Below are 8,591 nucleotides of genomic sequence, written 5' to 3'. Positions count from 1 at the left end.
GAACACCTCAAACAATGCTCTATTTTCAAAGCTGTCATGGTAGATAGAGGAATCAGGCTGATTTTGGTGTTGAGGAAATGCTGAAAGCAGCCTGACTTGTTTTAACTCCTCCTGTCCTGTCTGTTCTCCTTTCTTGCCTCTTCCACTCACTGTGTTTTGTCTCCCCCAGGCCCCTGGTGCAGAGCCTGGCTCTGTGCTCTCCATCAGCTCCTGGCTGGCACTGCCAGGCTGGCATGAGGAGCCCCTCAGCCTTCCCTGCTCCAGGCTGGACAAGCCCAGCTCCCTCAGCCTCTGCTCACAGCCAAAGGGCTCCAGCCCCACCTTGGAGGCCCTTCCCTCAGCCTGCTCCAGCTGCCAGACATCTTTCCTGCCCTGGGGAACCCAAACCAGCCCCAGTGACCTGGATAATCCATGTCCTTGATGTCCTGGTCACACAGCCCTGGCCCTTTGTCCCCATGTCAGGCTCTGGGGTTGATTTGTGGAACATCCTTGGGGAGGCTGTGGCTCCAGGTGGAGCAGGGGGATACAGAAAGACAGGGGACCCTGCTGGGCATGAACAGCATTGGACTTGTCTGGGGAAACTGTGAGGGGGCTGGGGCAGAGTGATCAACCCAGTGACCTCACACAGCCCTGGTGGGATGTCACACAGCCCTGCTGGGATGTCAGACCTTGGCCCTGTGATGTCACAGGGACAGCCTGTAATGCTCAATGACCACAAATAGCCCACTCTGTGATGCCATAACCCACTCTGTGATGTCATAACCCACTCTGTGATGTCATAACCCACTCTGTGATGTCATAGCACACTGTGATGTCATAGCCCACTCTGTAATGTCATAACCCACTCTGTGATGTCATACCCCAGTCTGTGATGTCGTAGCCCCCTATGTGATGTCCTAGTCCACTCTGTGATGTCATAGCCCACTCTGTGATGTCATAACCCAATCTGTGGTGTCATAGCACACTGTGATGTCATAGCCCACTATGTGATGTCATAACCCACTCTGTGATGTCATAGCCCACTCTGTGATGTCATAACCCAATCTGTGATGTCATAGCCCATTCTGTGATGTCATAGCCCACTCTGTGATGTCATAACCCAATCTGTGATGTCATAGCCCATTCTGTGATGTCATAGCCCAGTCTGTGATGTCATAATACACTCTGTGATGTCATAGCCCACTCTGTGATATCATAACCCACTATGTGATTTCATAGTCTAATCTGTGATGTCATAACCCGCTATGTGATGTCATAGCCCACTTTGTGTTGTCATAAACCACTCTGTGATGTCATAACGCACTCTGTGATTTCATGGCCCACTCTGTGATGTCATAATACACTCTGTGATGTCATAGCCCACTCTGTGATGTCATAGCCCACTCTGTCACCTCATGTTAACAGATGATAAATTGCCCACCCCAGGTGAGGTGACACAATGCTTGCTCTCCAAAACTACTGGCTTCTGCAAACCACACAATGCCCCTTATGTAAGAAGGGGAACTGGAATTCACCAGCCTCCTTGTCCTACTAGCTCAGCCAGGCCCACTGAAACATTGGGGTCCATGACCACCAGGGAGCACCAGAGAGACCCCCAGGACAAAACACACAGGGAGGGGAAATATGTTAAAGATTTTGGGGAAATGATTATCATATGTGCGTTTAGTCCAGGACAATCAATGAATATCTTTGCAAAGTACAGAATATAAGCAGAAGCTTTCCTGTACTCAGCATGCACGGATTTGGGATGAACTGTCTCCCTGATTTTTTAAGGGGAACAGTCCTAAAGAACAAAGGGCTCTGGGAAAGATGGACACACTTCAGTAAAGAGATTCAGAAGGAGCAGGCGCAGCCTGTTGCAACAACACATCCTCAGTAGGGTAAAACTGACCTGTCTCCCGATGGTCTAAAGCCAGCTGACATTCCCTATTAGAGGGTGAACAATGCAAGGCCTGGTGAATTGTGCTGCACAGGGATAGGCAGAGGCGACATGGAAGGATGTTTCCCTAGTGAGAGAAGTGCAGAGCGGGGAGGGGGCGGCCGTGGCAGGGCAGGTTTTAGCGGCCCAGGGAAGCGATGCAGCGAGCGTGGGAGAAGCTGCCGCCGACCATGGCCGGGGCCAGCGGCTTTGACACAGCTCACAGGGATCGGCTTCCCTCCAGAAAAGGCAGGGGACGGCAAGCAAGCAAAAAGTGAATCCAAAAACATAAAAAGCACAGGATGCGTGGGCCGAGCCGTGCTAGTGGACACGTGGCAGAGAAGTGATCGTAGCTGATCAAGGGTGTGCAGTGGCACACTCTGCCTACTGTAAAGACAGAGCTGGAGGCACCAAAAACAGCGACCCCTTGGTGAGCTGCCGGGACCAGGGGGAACAATAGGTCTACCCTGACCCTGCCCAAATTTGCCCATGTCCCCCCAGGGCGGGGCAGATCTGTCCGCTCTGGGCCCGCCTGCTGCTGTAGCTCCCCTCTCTTGGCACCTGGCGGAAACCGCTGGCCCCAGTATCAGGCAGAGCCATCTTGCCATGGCGGAGAGGGGCAGAGCTGCTCACCCTGCTGCTGCCCACTGCTGCGGCGCCATCTCTGGGGTGGCTGGCGGGGGCCCCGGCCCCGGAGCTGGGTAGACCTGGCCTTCAGGGGCCACCCCGGACAGGGGCAGACCTGCTCACTCCGGGGCTGCCACCGCTGCGGCACCATCTCCGGCGGAGGCTGGCGGACGGCGCTGGCCGGAGCCAGGTGGATGAGGTGTCGTCGTATCATCCTGGAGTCGGGTGAAGCCCACAGCCCCGTAATGCCCTAGAGCTGGATGGCCCTAGCAGCCCTGTCCCATCCAGTGCGGTGATTCTGTTATTTTTTTCCTTTTTCTTTCCCTTTTCCTTTCCCTTTTCCTCTGGGGCGTGGAGGCGGCAGGGCCAGCGGCTCAGGCTGGGAGCACAAGTCGGGCCCGTTGAGGGAGCGGCTTTAGGGGAGGGGGAAGAGCAGGCGTGAGCAGGAGTGTGAGCGCGGTGCGAGTGCTCGGGGGCTGTGGGACGGGCAGGGCACGGGGCCAAGGTGTGCTGGGCGGGCGGGCCAGGGCAAGGGGGCCGCTCATGGGATGGACGAGACGCGGCGCCGCTGCTCAGTGTCCAGGCTCCAGGGCCAGCAGACGGCAACAAGTCTATCCCGTGAAAATCCTTATGAGTAAAGGCCGCAGAGGGCAACAGGTCTACCCTACCAATGGCCGTCAGAGAAAAAGGCCAGGGAAGGGTAACAGGTCTATCCTGCGATCTCTGCCCTTGGCCCCCTCTCTCACCACCAGCACCAGCAGTGCCAGCAGTCCCTTGCTGCGGCCGCCGCTGGCCACACATGTGGCTGTGCACTGCCCGGCCAGGCCCAGCACTCCGCGGGGTCACACGGCCGGGGAGAGCCAGCGAGCGACAGGGAACAGAAGCGCACGGCTGCAGCACTCACCGTCCTGCCCGCGGCTCCTCTCTTGGTGCTGCCACGGCCGCGCAGCCCACCCCGCCTGCACCGTGGCTGCTGCACAACACGAGAGCCGCACGCAGCCGGCCCTGCCCAGATCCGCGTGGAGCCCGGGCGCGGCACTGCTGGGAGAGCCACGGAGGGGCAGCTCCCGCTGAGACTGGACAGGCGAGGGCGGCCGCCCGTGAGCGCCCAGCCAGGGGCGAGCAGGGGAGGAGATGGAGAGATGGAGGCAGCAGCAACGCCCTGCATAGAAAGGCTGATGGTGCTGCAGCTGCCGCCCTGCAGTCCCTCGGCTGCTGGTGAGGGGGCCCAGCCCTGCCCGTGCAGAGAGCGAGGTGGGTCCGCAGCCCGCAGGCAGCCCTGGGGAAGGGATGGAGCGCTGCAGGCAGTCCCAGGGCGCTGCAGCAGGATGGAGCCTGCGGGGGAACCACTTTACTCCTTTATAGGTCACTGCTGTCAGAAAAATTCATCCACGATGCCACAGGTTTATGTCCAAAAGGGAGAAAGAGGAGTCCTGTAACTTTATTTGAATAAAGGGAGAGGTCATGGGACATTTCCATAGAGTGTCTCAAATAATTGGAAGATGCAGCCCCCGTTGTATCCTAAATTTTCAACCGCATCACCCTCTTCTTTTTCCCCACTGGATGAGGCAATTTTAAGGTACAGAATTCCTCAACCAGCTAATCTATGCCCCACTCTATTATGCACTCGTCCTTTTGTAATATACAAGAAAAAAAAGCAAAAGCTGTTCATAATTCTAGTAACTCTTTCTTGTCTTGGTCTAGGTTCAGGAATTTAACACGGCCTTGGCTGAGCAAATGTCTGTGTTGATTAGTAACAGTTTCTAGAATGAAAAGTGTCTTCTGTTACTTCACTGTCTTAAGTCCCCAGCTTTGTCTGCAAGCAGATTCACATGGTCTGTTTGTAAAGGTACAATCATCTTACTCCTTTCCATCCCTCTTTTTTTTATTTTCTCTGTATTTGTCTTTACACACCATAATTGCCAGTGATTTAAGTTTTTCTTCCTGAATCATCTTTGGTTTTGCAGGTATTTGCAGTGACATCATTTTCCATCTTTTTGTAATCATTTCTGCATCAGTAGGTGTGGCTGCCACATGCATCCCCTTGATCACCTGCTGAAAGACTTGCACTCAGCAAGGTGTCGTGCATGGTAAAAAGATGAGTGTTGCTATAGCACATAAGAGCAGAAATAGTATTCATTTAACCCATAGATTGCCAGGAAACCATGAAAACGTGTCCCATTCCCATCTTTTCCACATTTGGATGGGTGTGTGAGCTGACTTTATTTTCTTTGTTATTTGTTTGATCACTTTTCCATTACCATCTCTTTGCAAACAGCAGTCTGAAAAATTGAATTTTCCACAAACTCCTCCTTCTTCTGTTAATAGATGACCTAATACCATCCAATGTTGAAATATTGCATTCCTCATTTGAGAGCTGCAGCTGTCTGCTTGGTTATTGTTTAAGAGGCAGCTTGTAACCTAATGATCTCATTCCAATTATAAATGGGTTCTCTGGCACCTGATTTTAATTCCAAGTGGCTGGTCTATATTGCAGTATAATTTTTATCTTGTGGCCATTCATCTTTTCCCCATTTTGGGTGCTCTCTCCAGCCAGAACTGCATCCATTGATTGCTTTTCTCTAGTTAAATTGTTAAATTGTTCAATTAGATTTTGATTCCTAAGTGTTTTCCCTCACTTTGTGGTAGAAAAAAGAACAACAGTCAATTTAAGCCCCATTGAACAGATCCCTCAGCAGTTTGGAGGTTACCTGCAATAAGCATGTTGGCCACAAATACAATAATGCTCTTTCAAAGCCCATGTTGCATTAGCAAAAGGCCATCTGACCTTTGTCATCAATTGGTGGGTCAAAATGCAGCTTTTTTCCTGGCCCTAACAGTCCTTCAACAATAATAGCCCCACCATGGGGGTCACAATATTTGCATTTCCAAGCTTCCACATGGGCTTTCCATCTACATTTACATCTGCAAGCTGTTTGGTGGGACTTGGAGCAGAACTCACTAAAAAGGGGTCAAATTCCTTTCCCGTGTTGCCATTTCTTCAATGATAATCACAAACAACATGTGCTCTGCTTGTGGAATTTTCTCATTGGCAGCTTAAAAGCTTAGTCAGAAAACCCCTTTCCCTCCCCACTGCTTTACAGCCTTCCAAATCTTTTCATTAATTATTGTAGGAACACCTTAGCCAGCTACCATTAGTGAGCTAAACAGGCATTTGATAGCATTTCCCTTGATATTTGGAATAATTCTAAGGAGGGTAATTGGGAGTCCAAACCCAATTGTTTAAACCCTAAGATATAATCAATTCACAAATGCTTTTCCTATGTTGATGGTCCTGTCCTATTTAGGCAATAAGTGCCTGTTTCAGAAGAATGAAGTCAGCATGGACTTCCTTCTTTGTCCCAAATCCCATCCCACTATGGACCTCACTGAGGGTGCTGACCCACCATTAGGTTCAGCTGGGTTAGGCAGCCACTCTTCAGATGCTCCTGGCTCTCTCAGACCCAACAATTGTCAAGGTTAAAAACTCTCACTGCTTCTTCTCCTAAGGCTGCAAATTGATTCTTCCTCTTCTGGCCTAAACTTAGTTGTCAGTATGAAAGTAGAATTACTAAGGAAAATATTCTAGAAGTGTATTCTAATGACCTAGTCTATTTTTCACCTTGTCTTCAGCAGCACCTGTGGTGAGTGAAGGCACAGAAACCCCTTCAGATAAAGGAAACAATGGCAGCAAGTGTCCCCCTAGTGGGTGGAGATTCTGAAGGAGGGATGCCCATACAGACTGTTCCAGCTGCAGTCTGTGGGCAGCACATGGGGCTTCCCCTGGTGTCAGTGCACTTGCTGCTGCTCCAGCCCCCTCCTGCAGAGTGTCAGTCACAGCCTGCCATCCTTCTCTGCCAGCTGAGATGGCCAAACCTCTGGGGCCTTGGAGAGCATGGCCAGAGTGGGATGGTTTCACCCGTGTTCAGCTGTCATGGCAGCTGTTTCTGTGGTCAGTGACACCTGGAAAATCAACACCACCACCAGTGGTGCTTCTTTCCACTCCTTAGCCAGGACTAAATCCCCTGGTGGGAGGTTATGAACAGCACAGTCCAAAGGCAGGGGCTGTGCCAGCTGAGCTTCCTGTTGCAGGAGATTGCCCCAGAGAGAGTGTCCTGGCCACACATTGTTTTAAATACACGTCACTTATCACCACTCCCATTGGGTTGAGAGTTACCTGGGTGAGGAATCCCAAACAAGTATTCAAAGGAAGATAACTGAAAGTCTCTTCCGTGTCTGTCCTTTTATCTTGGCAAACCAATGGCAAAAGCCTTACCTGTGGTGTCTTGGATTATATTACAGCTTCAAATGCTATTTCTTTTTTTCCCCTATTCATTTATTTTCTACCAAAAAAAAAAAAAAAAAAAAAAAAAAAAAAAAAAAAAAAAAGAAAAAATGAGCAGAAGCTCTGGCAGAACCAGGGGTATGGAGGATCCATTGTTTTCCTAAAATAGTGTTCTGTTTTTACATGGAAGTCACCTAAGAGGAAGGCACACACACACACACACACACACACAGAGGTTTCTTTGTCTGGTTTTGTGTTGGCTTCTGTCTCACTTTTTACAAGGTTATTTTGCACTCCCAATGTAGCCAGCAAATCTCTTCCCAGTAAGTTATAATTACAGGTAGGAACAAACAGAAATTCATGCATTTCAAACCTAAATCCCACCTGTACTAATGGAATGAAAGACATTCACATCTCTTTTTCACTTGCCCCCTGGATAATTAAAGAAATTCCTCACAATTTTCCCCTTTAGAGAGCATTTTTTTCCTCTTGGGAATAATCCCTATGGCCAGACAAAAAGAATCTCCTCCCCCTGAAGTGAACTGAAACAATTATTTTAGTGAAAGACTGACTGAAGTGTTTCTGTATGTTGTTGTTAAGAAATGTGGGAGGTCGGGGGGATGAGGGAGTGATCTGGAAATCTTATTCCAAAGTTCTTGTTTTCTTTGTATTGTTAATAAATTTCTTCTTTATACCCTTTAAGTCTTAGGCCTGCCTTGTTTTTGCTCCTAATCCTGTAATCCTATCCCACAACAGAAATTGAGTAGATTAGAACTGGCAAACCTAAACTAAAGCAAGACAAGTACCCACAAGCCCTTGAAGGAATCTTCCTATAAAATGAATTCCCCTATCTGAGTGTATTGCTTCTACAATCCGGTGTCTTGGAATTATTTGTTCCAAAAATACTTTAATAACTGGTGCTGTAGTTGCTGAAGCAGTTGAAAATGTTTCTGGCCACCTTGTTAGCTGACTAGAAGATATTTAAGCCGTCCCACTTGGGACATCTCAGCAACATCCACTTGGCACCTTTGGAAGGGACATACCATGGCTCCCCTCTCTTGGCAGTTTTCCTTGTAACTCTGTTATTGGCTTTAGCACAGATGAAGCAGCCTGCAACAGCTGATTTTGCAGGACAAAAACACCCTTACAAGAAACCTACATCTTGAGAAGGCTTCTGCCAGTCCTCAAGAACTCCAGTGACTCCCTTCATGCAGTTGTTCCACTACTTGTATCTATTCTTCTGGTCTCTATTCTTTGCCATTCCTTGTAAACCAATTATCCCCTTTTGTCTTTGCCTGGCCACTCAGAATTATCTCCAGCTCCTTTGGTGGCAAAGACAGCTTCTCTGGCACTCACTGACTCAGCTGGGAGCAAAGGGAGGATCTTCCAGAGTTCTGGCAAAAGTGTTGCTTTCTGAGTTTTCTCCATTAATTGCTGGACTTCCTCGTGCTGAGGATCCCATTGTTTCTTCAGACAATCTCACTTTCAGTGTCCCTGCAGATAGTGCACCGATTCCTTCCAAGACACTGTTTGCTGGGATCTCCCCTGTTGGGGAAGGAATGACTCTGCCACATCCTTGTGGCCAATCCCTTCCTTTCTGCTCTGGGTGCCCCTTCTGCACCCTTGGGCCCTCCTCAGCAGTAAGAACTCTGCCATCACATCTGCCCTTGCCTTTTCCTCATCCCTTCTTTCATACACGTGCTGTATCTTTCTAACCTGTTCATCCAGGGGCTTATTCTGTCCTTCCTCCAGCCTCCTCCC

Source organism: Erithacus rubecula (assembly GCF_903797595.1).
Source record: "Erithacus rubecula genome assembly, contig: scaffold_331_arrow_ctg1, whole genome shotgun sequence".
NCBI lineage: Eukaryota > Metazoa > Chordata > Aves > Passeriformes > Muscicapidae > Erithacus > Erithacus rubecula.
This window is presented reverse-complemented; position numbering follows the sequence as displayed.